This window comes from Zingiber officinale, chromosome 4A (genome assembly GCF_018446385.1).
Source record: "Zingiber officinale cultivar Zhangliang chromosome 4A, Zo_v1.1, whole genome shotgun sequence".
NCBI classification, from domain to species: domain Eukaryota; kingdom Viridiplantae; phylum Streptophyta; class Magnoliopsida; order Zingiberales; family Zingiberaceae; genus Zingiber; species Zingiber officinale.
In genome coordinates this window covers 124,737,744-124,751,854 of record NC_055992.1, presented here as the reverse complement: position 1 = coordinate 124,751,854, position 14,111 = coordinate 124,737,744, and the positions used below count along the sequence as shown (strand labels likewise).

General features: G+C 37.6%; 1 long non-coding RNA gene across 1 annotated transcript; it reads right to left on the bottom strand.

Annotated features, from left to right (window-relative positions):
• Positions 1 to 1,497: 1,497 nt before the first annotated feature.
• On the bottom strand, positions 1,498 to 6,525 carry LOC121970969. The gene is made up of 5 exons (XR_006109039.1): positions 6,068 to 6,525; positions 5,899 to 5,972; positions 5,722 to 5,790; positions 5,380 to 5,443; positions 1,498 to 1,730 (listed from the first exon to the last, which is right to left on the bottom strand). It is a non-coding gene; the product is annotated as an uncharacterized LOC121970969 (long non-coding RNA).
• Between the last annotated feature and the right edge of the window lie 7,586 nt (positions 6,526 to 14,111).

Genomic DNA, 14,111 nt, shown 5'->3' with positions numbered 1-14,111 from the left:
TCAACTGGGTTAACTGTCCGGGGCGCCCGGAACTGACTTTTTCCCAGGATCGAGCTTTGACTCGATCCAACCGTTGGGGGATAAATTTTATCCCCCCCCCCAGGGTGCTCGGAACCCTTCCAGGCGCCCCGACCAAGGCTATAAATACAGCCTTGGTCCAGAAGCTTTTCAACAATCACGATCATTCTATTTCCAAACACTTGTATGCTTTAGTTGTAGTTAAGCTTCTGTTTTCTGTGCTGTAAGAGGCTTCTCCGCCTGAAGGAGTTTTTGAGCTTAATCTTCCTTGGATTAACAACCACATCGGTTGTAACCAAGTAAACATCTGGTGCCTCGTCTTTTCTTTTATGCTCTTATTTATCTGCTTAATTCATTTTACAAGTGTTAGCTTAATCGTTCGAGGAAGGGTTGTTTGTTTTTAATTGGCAGGTTATTTACCAACCCTTCTAGCCGGCCCAACGGTCCTACAATAAAGGTATACCTCTCATGAAAAATTTAATATATGATTGTCTTCTCCTTCGCATGGATCTTCTGGAGAGGATCTAGTTAAATTTCCGCTATGCTTAAGCGTGTTTAGCGCGCTAGATCCCTACAGTAGTATCAAAGTCACTTGCGAAGGTATATACTAAGTTGTTAGATTTTATATGTAATATAGAAATTGCATGAGATATTTACTATGATTTGCAAGATTATGAGTCCTTTGTTTTGTTGGGACCGAAACAAGTTGTTGTGAACAAACTAGGTCTTGGCCATACAATGTTTTCGGTCAAACTAGGTTTCGGCCAAACTATGTCTTGGTTATCCAAATGTCTCAGCCATACAAGGTTTCAGACAAACTAAGTTTTGGCCAAACTGGTCTTGACCAAAATACTATTGTGAACAGGTAGGTTTTGTGGGTAGTAGGGTCTGGGGAATAGCAGTAACTCATACAATGAGTATGCAAAATAATTTTATTTCGGGGGAGCTACCCCTTGACCCCCGCCCGCTATTCGGCTAGTGGGACCGCCGTGGCGTTACGACTCATAATTAGTTGTTGAAATCATAGTAAATTTTATGTCATAAAATATTGTGAATGTTATATGACATGGTGCATGGTTATGACCTTTAACCTCAATGTGATTGGATGTATGTGTCACGCCCCAGAGGAGTCCCTGCCAGACAAAAATTCGGCAGCATCTCCCCTGTATTCGTGACAATCTGAAGCATATATACATAACCATATAACCATATACATCAACACTCAAAATAAAAAAATAATCATCAGCCCACACGGTAGGATTTACACACAACCATGTAGTTATATACTCAACCCACTCGGCTAGAACAAAATAAGCACAACCATGCAGTTATATGTATATTAAACATCCCACTTGATTGTACTAAAAACTAATACAACGGAAAAATGATAAAGGGAACCCATACGAACTAAAACAACATACTGCTAGCCGGTTAGGCCTTATACAACACTACAACAACACAAATACAAACTCCACATAATAAACTCCAAGGAAAAATCGAATTAATATAACACTAAATACAAAATATGAGTAAAGAATAAACGAAACCCGATGCAATCTTAACCAAATTCACATCAACTAGTTAGAAAGCAAATACGCAAATTTAATATATCATCCAAACAAAAATAAGTCCGAAAAGAAATCCACCCTCGAGAGTGTAGTGGGACTGGCAGCTAGGACTCTCCAAGCATCCTTGTTTCATCTACCTACTACCTGGCGAAAGAAAAATCAATTTGTGGGGTGGTGAGTATTGGAACTCAGTGGGTAAAAGAAAGATAGTGCATGAATATAATATACAAATAGAGAGTGTCAATAGTATATAGTCTCATAAGGGAAATAGCAGATACTAAAATAAAATCGTAATATATGCTCATACCTAAAATCATATCCTAGGCTAGGTAATGGAAGATCAGGAGTAATACCGATCGACTACTGAACTGTTCATCACTACGAAGGTATCATGTGAGGTAAAGACATTCTATCAATAAGAAAACCAGTGTCTAAACTCATACAACAGATATATATCTCAACATATGTAAGCATATCAGCATAAGTAAGCACCAGCAGCATAAGCTAGCAACAACAGCATAAGTAAGCAACAACATCGGTCGGTATAATAATAACATCGTATGCACGGATGGTCACCCCGCCAACCTCTCTGCACCACTACCCCTGTATGGTCGAGAGGCCACTCAGAGGCCACCACTACTCTCGAGTGACCGAGTGGATAGGTGCTGAGTAGCTAACTAGCTACAAAGCGAAAGGGGTCCCTGCTGCTCGTAATTCCAGCTGTTAGGATGTATACTAAAAGTCTAGCTTTTGGTATAAACATTTATCTAGAAATAAGAATCACATTGGTTAAATGTCTACATTTATGATAAATGTAGTTGCTCAATTAATTTATATTGTAGATAACATGGTGTGTGGTGTCACACACAGAGGATCATGTTATCAGTACCTTATAAATTATAAATAGTAGCTCACGACCAAGATGGAAAGGAACAAACCATTGGAAGGTCATAGTGTAATTAGGTATTAGTTTATCTTAACTATATAATTACATTAGTACACTTAGAGTGTATTGAGTAGGACCATTAGAAGTCGTTTCTTTTATACTGACTTTATAAAGAAACAAATACCTCAGTTATTATGGAAGTGTGTGCTCTTAATCCTAATATAATAACAAACACATATATTTGATATTTATTTCTTTAATTTATCAATGGGTGAGATTTAGTTCGATAAATCAATAAGTCCGATGAGTTGGGAAATGATATCACTTATAGTGTGTGTTGTTGATTATAGAAGGAAAATGTATCCTAGTGATCTAGGTTGAGAATGTCCCCAAGAGGAGCTTATAAGGATTGTCATGTTAAACCCTACAGGTGGACTTAGTCTGACATGATAATAAGGTTGAGTGGTACTACTCTTGGACTAAGATATTAATTAAGTGAGTTGTCAGTAATTCATTTAATTAGTGGACATTCATTATCTTAAACACAGGGAGACTAATACACTCATAATAAGAAGGAACCCAAAAATGTAATTTGAGATTGGTGCGGTAGTTCAATAATAGTTCTCTAGTGGAATGAATTATTATTGATAAAATTAAGTTGTGTGTTCGGGGCAAACACGGGATGCTTAATTTTATCGGGAGACCAAAACCAATTCCTCCTCTCAGTCCCTATCGTAGCCTCTTAATTATAGAGTACTATACCCACCTATACCCACCTTCTTACCCATCCTATAGGGTCCAAGCTAGCTTGGAGACCAAGCTAGGGCCGGCCATGGCTTGGTTCATGGGTGAATTCATGTGGCTGGCCCTAGCTTGAACTCAAGCTTAGGTGGTCGACCCTATTAAAATAAAAAGGAATTTCAATTTTAAAATTTTTATTATATGGATAACATGATTTAAAAAAGAGTTTAAAAATTTAAATATTTCCTTTTATAAGATTCTACAAAAGATTAAGAGAAGAGCTAAATCTCTTTCCTTATTTGTGGATTAAAATGTTGATTTTAATTTTGATAAAAACTTTCCTTTTAATCATGTTCATGATTTAAAAGAAAGTTTAAAAATTAAAAAATTCTCTTTTATTAGTTTCTACAAAAGATTAAGAAAAGATTTGATATCTTTCCTTATTTGTAGATTGAAATGAGATTTTAATTTTTAGAGATAAGTTTCCTTTTTGGAAATTATCCATATGTTTAAAAGAAAGATTTTAATTTCCTTTTTATTAACCAATCATGAAGGGATAAAAATTATTGGAGAAATTTTTTATAAATTTCCGGAAACAAATTAGGAAGTTTTAATTCTTGTTTTAATTAAAACTTTCCTTGTTTTGGGGAGAAAGTGGCCGGCCAAGAAAATTGGAAAAAGAAAATTGATTTTTAATTAATTAATTTTTTTTTCATGACAAAAGAATTAAGGAAGTTTTTATTAAAATTTCTTTATTTGCCAAGACCAAGGATTATAAAAGAGGGGGTAGAGGTGCCTTAATGGCGAACGACTCTATTCTTTTTCTTCCTCTCTTTTCTTCCTAGGTGTGGCCGACCCCTAGAGGTTCCCCTTCCCCTTCTCTCTTCTCCTTCTTGTGGCTGAGACTTCATCACCTCTTGGAGACATAGAAGTGGCCGGATCTAGCTTGGAGAAAAGGAGAGAAAGGAGGCTTGTTTCTTGCATCCCTTGGAGGTTGGTTGGTGGAAAAAGTTCTTCATCCTTTGGAAGTCTTTGCTTGGCCGAAACTTGAAGGAAGGAAGAAGAAGGTGCCTTGGTGGTTCTCATCTCGGAAGATCATTGCCCACACAATGTCCGAGGTTAGAAGAGGAATACGGTAGAAGATCAAGAGGTCATTGAAAGTTCACAAAGAAAGGTATAACTAGTAATTATTTTCCGCATCATACTAGTTTTATTTCTTTGTAAAAATACCAAATACAAGAGGCATGTGATTCTAGGTTTCGAATTAGTTTTCGATGTTGTGTTCTTTTGTTTTCTTTTCGAACTTGTGCTTCGATTATTCTTTTTGGTTAACCTAGAGTTATTTAAGGAAATTAAATATTAACTTTCCTTAAAAGGCTTTGTCTAGACGGTGGTGGTTGCTCCCATATCCAAGAAGGCCATGTGCCTCGCCATGTAGTCCTGGAAGCCAAATTTGGAAATTAATATTTAATCAACTTTGTGACCTAGGTGATTTGGATCGAACGTGTTAAGTTCCGCAGGAGATCCAAATCTAAACCTAAAAGAACATATAAGTTAAACTTGGGTTCAAACGTGTTAAGTTCCGCAGGTGATCAAAGTTTAATTTAAAAGAACACATGGTAGCTAGGAAATGTTCAGATCTTGTACAAAATTTTTGTACAGAGGAACCATTAGGTTTTCCGAGTAGCAACCAACACCAGCTACTACCACCCATGAGTGTCCGAGTACGACATGACAGGATAAGCGACATCTACTCTAGCTATCACTCTCTCAAGTGGCCGAGCGTGCGACCCTGGTTAACGACTCTCTCGACCGCAAGGGAGAATTTGTCGTTAACATGTATGCAATGATATGATGCGTAAAATACAACAGTCATCATATATATGTAAATAGGAATCAGGTATGCTACATGAAGCCAGTATGCTCAATACGGTATATAAATAAACAACAATCAAAGCATACAAGGTTGGTATCTAATATCTGCTAAATATCATAGATGACAACAAAAGACTGTATGGATATAGAAATGAATAACTCAAAGGTTTGAGTGGAAGTATCAAGTACAAGAAAAATACGAGTGGAGTCAAGGTAAAGCAGTTCTTATCCAAAAATAATAGCTCATGCACCAAGTTCCAAAGAACTAAAGAGAGTCAAAGTAAGAAGTACCCGCTTTTATCTGACGATCGTGATAAATAATCCCACGTCGAGATGCTTGTCTCGCATCAAAGTCCTACATCACATAGTGTATGATATAATTAGTCAAGTATGAACTAGTTATCTAAATCCATCATAAATCAAATATCTAGCCTCAACCCTAATACGTTAGTTAACCAATCTTATTAATCTTGTTAGGCTTAACTCAATCCATAATCCCCACCAAAATCCTTCAATCATTCCAAACATAATCTACAAGTCATCAATCAACCCAATGCACCTTAAATCAATTTCTACAATCCATCTCCGCTAATCCAAACAAATGTAGAAATAAAATTAATCTTCAAAACTCACCTAAACTCGGAAGATCAGGTGGTGATCCACAACCGAAGATATGTTTGCTACCGAGACCAAATGTAACCACTGCCACCAACAATAACCCCTAATCAACACTATATAAAGATCAAATACCCACATCTAATGCTAGGGCTAACCAATTAACTTCAAGGACCAGTCCAGATCCATAATTACCCCTCGGATGAAGGCTAACAGCTGTTGTGATGATGAGTCGGGGCAAAGGATATTGTGACATCGACACTAGGCCACTGATCAAAAGTGAAATAGAAGAAGAAAGATGTCGTGGCAATCAAATAGAGGCAAAGCAAAAATCGGTTGGAAATATTAGGTGGCGATCACTCACATCCACCGCGAAATCAAACCAAGAAGAGGGTTGCGACAATGAATTGAAGCTAGGGCTCGAGAAGGCGATGGTGATGTCGAGCGCAGATCGGACTCGATCGGTGACTTCTAGCAGTTATTTAGCATGCTTGGCCGGTTGTGAATAGACGACTAGGGTTCGATTAAAGAGGTGGAATTGGATGCGACGAAGTGCCCTCATAGCTCCTCTTCCCATCAGCGATGACGTCGAAGCAATGACAAAGGGTGGCAGCGACTCCTCGCTCTTGGTCAGAGACGATGGTGGCAGATCTGAAAGAGAGGAGTGCGCCGGCGACAGTGAATCGGGAGAAGGGATCTGCGAATCGGCTTGATGGGGGACCGAGAGAGGGGTGATGGAGAAGGAGGCACGGGAAGAGGGGAATCGTGTGCGGCGGGGAGAGGAGAGGAAGAACAAGCTCGACGCTGTGTGGGGAGATAGGGCACGAGCAAAATCTTATAACTTAGGGATTTTAAAATTAAACCCTAGATCCATTCCTCAATCAACTCCCACCTCTGGGTATTCCAAACAGGTTTTTTCTCGAGCCCATAAGTGCATCCCCTATAAATACGTCGTACGAGCTCCGATTAATTCCAGAAAAGTTTCTAAAAATTTCTAGAAATTCCAATAAGATTATTCGCCCATTAACCTTATTATTTAATTATTATTCGGGTGCATTATTTTATAATGTGTGTATGTTGTAATTCATAATACGGTCTACGTGTCGTGCCTCTTCTTTTTCATTCTTGTTGTAAATTTAGACTACCATCGAATGTAACTCGAGGTTTCTTTAGATTTCGTAATGTACAAATTAGAGGGAAATTAGTCTACTGGACGATGGTGAAAAAGGGAGAAGGACAACAACACACGATGACCAAGGAAGCACTTAGAGAAGATGCTTGGACCTAGGTTGACCTTTCGATCTTCTCATTGGCTTGAGAAGATCGTAGTGATGGGGCCATATGTACTCAAAATGAATGGGTATGTAGAAAACCTGTAGCGATTGGGATTTCCATTAGGCTAAGAATGGGCCACTGATCTTATCTTGTAGTCATTGGTCGATAGCTATAGTCAATTTGTCATGAACTACAATATGAATGAAATTGACAAATCGTTGCCTGAGATATTGAGCATGTTGAGAACTGCTGAACTCAACCTTAAGAAGGCAAAGCCTAGTACCATTTTGATGGTATCTAAGGGTAAAGGCAATTAGAAGCCCAAAGGTAAGGGTAAGACCCAAGCCAAAGGAAAGGGCAAGACTCATGCATTGAAACCTAAAGGTGGGGTTGTTAAGTGTTAGGAATTTCGGGCGGCAAAAATCGCTTTTTCACGTTGCGAAAACCCTGATTCCCATGCCACCAGATCCGTGCAAAGTAAAATAAAACAAAATTTTACGAGTACAAGTTTCTTACATCGAGATCTACACTAGAACTACATGGTTGAGAGATTTACCCTTGATGCGAAGCCCTTCGCAATCCCACTCGTCCAAAAGTTCGCCGGATCTCGAGATCGTCAAGTGTATGATCCTCTATGCGTATCCACACGAACAAACTAGGTGGAGAAGACCCAACAAAGGTGTGCTAGCACCTTAGGTGGTTCGGCCAAGGAGGAGGAGAGGGAGAGGAGAATCAGAGGAGGAAGATGATGGAATGAATTGGCTTGAATGAAAATTAACTCATCATTCCACCATAAGTGGCCGGCCACTATTGGAGTTGTAACCTCCATTCTCATTTAATGTGGCCATTAAAGAGGAGATTTGTAACCTCCATGAGGTGGCACACACATATGCTAAACATGATGATGTGTAACACCATTATTGGCCACTTAATGCCAACTCACAAATGAGGTGGCAAATGGTCAAGTCAAACTTGACATTTCATCTTCCTTCTCAAGTCAAGTCAAACTTGACCAAATCTCTCTCATGGTTGATCTAATCTAACCATTTGATTCAAACCAACTTAATATAATGAATCTAATTCATTTAATTAAATTGATTCAATGAGTCATAATCTAAATTAGACTCATTGAACACATGAAACAACTTGAGTCCAACTCAATTAGTTCAATTAGGATTACTCTTAATCCAATTTGATTCATCACATGAATCTAATCCTCTTGGTTCATTATATGAACCTAATCTCCATCTAATTGTCCTTTGTGTGTGACCCTATAGGTTCTTATAACGTTGGCAATGCTCCTAAACTCATTTAGAAGCATAAGTAATGAGTGGTATCTAGCAATACATCATTACTACCCAAGTTACAAGAATGTTGAGATCCAATATCACCTTGTGACTACTAATTGTGACTCTTCACAATATATGAGATTGTCCTTCTATCCTAGACATCTAGATTGATCAATGTGAGGCATAGACCGTGTCATCCTCTAATCAATCTAAATCCTGAATCTCAAGTAGACTCACTCGATCAAATGAGCTCAATATCTCATATTGACTCATTTGGGCATGGCCATGCACTTAGTGGTCTCACTCTATCAAGAATATCAATGTCACTTCCGTCATATAGGAGGGATAGATCCCATCTACATCACTCACATCCCTCTGCATAATTTGTTACATATCCAGTAATCGCCTTTATAGTCCACCAAGTTACGGGTGACGTTTGACGAAGCCAAAATACATAACTCCTTATGTAGGGATCTATGGTGATTTCAGGTCCAAGGACTAATAGTCATACTAATAGCCACATGAGAAAGTATATGCCACTCATATAACGATCCATGATACTTTCTCATGGCGGGTCATTCAGTATACATTCTCCAATGCATACCCATGTGTCAACTTGATATCTCTATATCCATGACTTGTGAGATCAAGTCATCGAGTTGACCTACATGCTAGTCTTATTGCATTAACATTGTCCCTGAATGTTAATACTCGACTAGGAATGATTAAGAGTAATGTTCCCTATATCATCTCACTATCGATTCAACCAATCGATTGATATAGGTAAGAACCTTCTCCTCAAGGACGCTATTATACTTAGTTTATTTGACACAAATACAAGTAAGTATAATAACCAAAAAATCAAATGCCTTTATATATAAGAATATGATACAATGAGTCCATACAACAATCATCAAATGATTGGCTCTATGGCTCTAACTAACATTAAAGAACGAACCTGCTTCCATTGTGGTGAGACCATACACTGGAAGAGGAACTACAAGTTATACCTAGAGGAACTGAAAAGGAAGAAAAGTGAGACTTCTGCCTCAGGTATATATGTTATAGAAGTCAATCTATCTATTTCTTCTTCACGGGTATTAGATACCGAGTGTGCATCTCACATTTATACTAATCTGTAGTGGTAGAGAAATAGAACATTGACAAAGGGCAAAGTAGACCTATGAGTAGGCAATGGTACAAGGGTTGCTGCTATAGTTGTAGGAACATATTCCTTATCTTTGCCCACTATGCTTGTTTTAGAACTTGAAGAGTGTTGTTATGTGCCTACCTTGGCCAAGAACATTATCTCTGTCTCTTGTTTAGACAAGAAGGGGCTTTTATTTGTAATAAATGACAAATGTTGTTCTATTTATTTCAATGACATGTTCTATTATAGCGCACCTCTTATAAATGGCCTTTATGTTCTAGACTTTGGCAATCCAATCTATAACATAAATATCAAATGGTTCAAGTCTAATGATTTGAACCAAACAAATCTCTGGCATTGTCACTTATATTACATAAATGTGAGTTGCATATCCTAACTCCATAACGATAAACTTTTGGACTCATTTGATTTTGAATCATATGAGGTATGTAAGTCTTGTCTTCAAGGAAAGATGACTAAGACTCCATTTAGTGGGCATAACGAAAGGGCTAATGATCTGTTAGGACTCATACATACTGATGTATGTAACCCTTTCAGAATAGCAGGTAGATGAGGCTAACATTACTTCATTACTTTTACTGATGATCTCAGTAGATATGACTATGTGTATTTGATGAGATACAAGTCAGAATCCTTTGAAAAGTTCAAAGAATTCAAGAATGAAGTACAAAACTAACTTGGTAAAAGTATTAAGATGCTTCGATCCAAGAGTTTTATGACCATCTCGTTGAGTGTGGGATCATATCTCAACTCACTCCACCTGGAACACCACAATAGAATGATGTATCAGAAAGGAGGAATCATACTTTATTAGATGTGGTATGCTCGATGATGAGTCAAACAGATCTTCCTATTTCCTTCTGGGGGCATGTTCTAGAGACGACCGCTTTTACACTTAACCACGGTCCATCTAAGGCCATAATAAAGACACCATATACAATATGGACTGGAAAGAGTCCCAAAATGTCTTTCATGATGATTTGGGGTTGTGAGGCTTACATTCGATGACAAGTCTCAGATAAACTAGGACCCAAATCAGACAAGTATTATTTTATTAGATATCCCAAGGAAATAAAGGGATATTACTTCTATAATCCCACACAAGGCAAGGTGTTTGTTACCAGAACTGGTATATTTCTAGAAAGGGAATTTATTTCTAGAAAAACTAGTGGGGGTGAAGTCGATCTTGAAGAAATTTAAGATACACAAAGTAGCACTGATGCCTTGATGGAAATTAAACATGTACCACAAGATGTTGTGGATCAGGATTTTGTTACACCACAAGAAGTTGTGGAACAATAACTTGTTCAAGTAGCACAAGCTCTACGCAAATATGATAGGACCCGTCATTAACCTGAGAGATATTCTTTTCTCTTGTCTGACAATGGTGATGTAGTGCTAGTTGGTCTCAACGAGCCTACATCTTATCAGGAAGATGTACAGGGCCCAGATTCTGAGAAATGGCTAGAGGCCATGAAATCTGAAATGGAATCCATGTACACTAACCGTATAGACTTTGGTTGATCCACCTAAAGGGATCAAACCCATTGGGTGTAAGTGGATCTTCAAGGTAAAGACTGACATGGATGGTCATATGCATACCTATAAAGGTAGATTGGTGGCTAAAGGATTCAAGCAGATTCATGGTATAGCCTATGATGAAGCCTTTTCACCAGTTGTGATACTCAAGTCCATTTAGATCATGCTTGCTATTGCTGCTTACTATGATTATGAGATCTAGCATATGGATGTCAAAACTGCATTTCTTAACGGAAATCTACTCGAGAATGTATATATAACACAACTTGAGGGTTTTGTAGATCCGAAGAATGCTGGAAAGGTTTATAAGCTACAAAGATCCATATATGGATGAAAGCAAGCTTCTAGAAGCTGGAATCTTTAATTCGATGATGCAATCAAAATATTTGGTTTCATTAAGAATGAAGATGAACCTTGTGTCTACAAGAAGGTTAGTGGGAGAACAATCATCTTTCTCATATTGTATGTAGATTACATACTTTTCATTGGAAACGATATCCCTACTCTTCAATTAGTGAAGACTTGGCTTGAGAATTGTTTCTCAATAAAGGACTTAGGTGAAGCAGCATATATTTTAGGCATCAAGATCTATAGAGATAGATCTAGGAGATGGCTTGGTCTAAGCCAGAGTACATATATTGACAAGGTGCTTAAACGTTTTATCATGTAAAATTCCAAGAAGGGATTTCTACCGATGTCACATGGTGTGAGTTTTTCGAAGACTCAATGCCCTTCTTCTAAGGAAGAAAGGGACCGCATGGATCAAATTCCTTATGCATCTGCTATAGGGTCTATCATATACGTTGTACTTTATACTCGCCCAGATGTCTCATATGCTTTAAGCATGACAAGCAGATACCAGTCAGATCCAAGTGAAGGTCACTAAACAGCAGTCAAGAATATTCTTAAGTACTTGAGAAGAACTCAAGATTATTTCTTGATCTTTGTAAGTGATGAAGAGTTTGCTATAAAAGGTTACAGTGGTATAAACTTCCAAAATTGACAAGGATGATTCTAAATCAAAGTTGGGGTATGTATTTTACTTAAATAGTGGTCTTGGGTATTGGATACTACAACGATTCCATCTCATTCGAGGGATCATCGATATATGAGATATGAGGATATGCAGAGAACCAGACAATGCTAACATTACGGATCCTTTGACCAAGGCTTTGGCACCGAGGAAGCATGATGGTCACACTAGGTCAATGGATATTAGATATTTTAGTGATTGACACTAGTGACATAAGGAGATTGTTAGTGTAAGCCCTAAGAGGCAATCAAGAGTTGATTGACTTAGGATATTTTGTATCATATTTTGTTATTTCATTAGAAGACAAAGGTTATGGTTATTATATTTACTTCAGTTCAGTGTCGAATAAATAAGTATAATAATGTCCTAAAGTAAAAGGTTCTAATCTATAATATATCAATTGGTTGAATTGATAGTGAGATATTGTAGAGAACGCTACTCTAAACTATTCCTAGTCAAGCATTAATATACAAGGATAATATTAATGTGTTAAGACTAGTATGTAAGTCAACGGATGACTTAATCTCACAAGTCATGGATATAAGATATCAGGTTGACACATGAGTATATATTAGAGAATATGTGCTTAATTGACCCGCCATGAGATGTTTCATGGATCGTTATATGAGTGTCATAAACATTCTCATGTGACTATTGGTATGAATAGTCCTTAGACCTGAAGTCACTACAGTTCCCTACATAAGGAGTTGTATACTTTGGTATCGTCAAACGTCACCTGTAACAGGATGGACTATAAAGTCGATCACTAGGTATGCAATAAATTATGTGGAGGGATGTGAATAATGTAGATGAGATCTATCCTTTCCATATGACGGAAGCGATATTTGTGGGTCCCTTGATTAGTAGGACACAAGAATGTATGGTCATACTCAAATGAGTCAATATGAGATATTGGGATTATTTGTTTAGTATGTCTACTTAGAGATCAAGAAACACAAAGATTGATAAGAGGAAGACACGGTCTATGTCTCATTGATCAATCTTGATATCAAGGATAGAAGGATTGAGTCTTACAAGATAATAGCCACAGAAATGTTAGGTCGGATCTGTTGGAATGTATACTAAAAGCCTAGCTTTTTGTATAAACATTTACTTAGAAATAAGAATCATATTGGTCAAATATCTACATTTATAAGTTAAGTGTAGTTGTTCGATTAATTTATATTGTAGATAACATGGTATGTGGTGTCACACACAGAAGATCATGTTATCAGTTCTTTATAAATTATAAACAGTTGCTCACGACTGAGATGGAAAGGAACAAACCATTGGAATAGTCGTAGTGTAATTAGGTATTAGTTTATCTTGACTGATAAATTACACTAGTACACTCTGAGTGTATTGAGTAGGACCATTTAAGGTAAATTCTTTTTATACTGATTTAATAAAAGAACAAGACCTTTGTTATTATGGAAGTGTGTGCTCTTAATCCCAATATAATAACAAGCATGTGTACTTAGTATTTATTTCTTTGACTTATCAAAGGGTGAGATTTAGCTCGATAAATTAATAAGCCCGATAAGTTGAGAAATGATATTATTTATAGTGTGTGTTGTTGATTATAGAAGGAATCTGTGTCCTAGTAATCTAGGTTGATAATGTCCCCAAGGGGAGCTCATAAGGATTGTCATGCAGGTGGACTTAGTCCGACATGACGATAAGGTTGAGTGGTACTACTCTTGGAATTAAGAAATTAATTAAAGTGAGTTATCAGTCACTCATTTAATTAGTGGACATTCGACATCTTAAACACAGGGAGATTAACACACTCATGATAAGAAGGAGCCCAAAATATAATTTGGGATTGGTGCGGTAGTTCAATAATAATAATTTAGTGGAATGAATTATTATTAATGAAATTAAGTTGGGTGTTCGGGGCGAACACGGGAAGCTTAATTTCATCGGGAGACTAAAACCAATTCCTCCTCTCAGTCCCTATCGTAGCCTTTTGTGTATAGAGAATTATGCTCACCAAATACTCACTTCCTACCCACCCTTAGGTGGCCGGCCAAGCAAGCTTGGAGCCCAAGCTTGGGCCGGCCAAAGCCAAGGGCTTGAGCCAAGTTTAATGGCCGGCCAT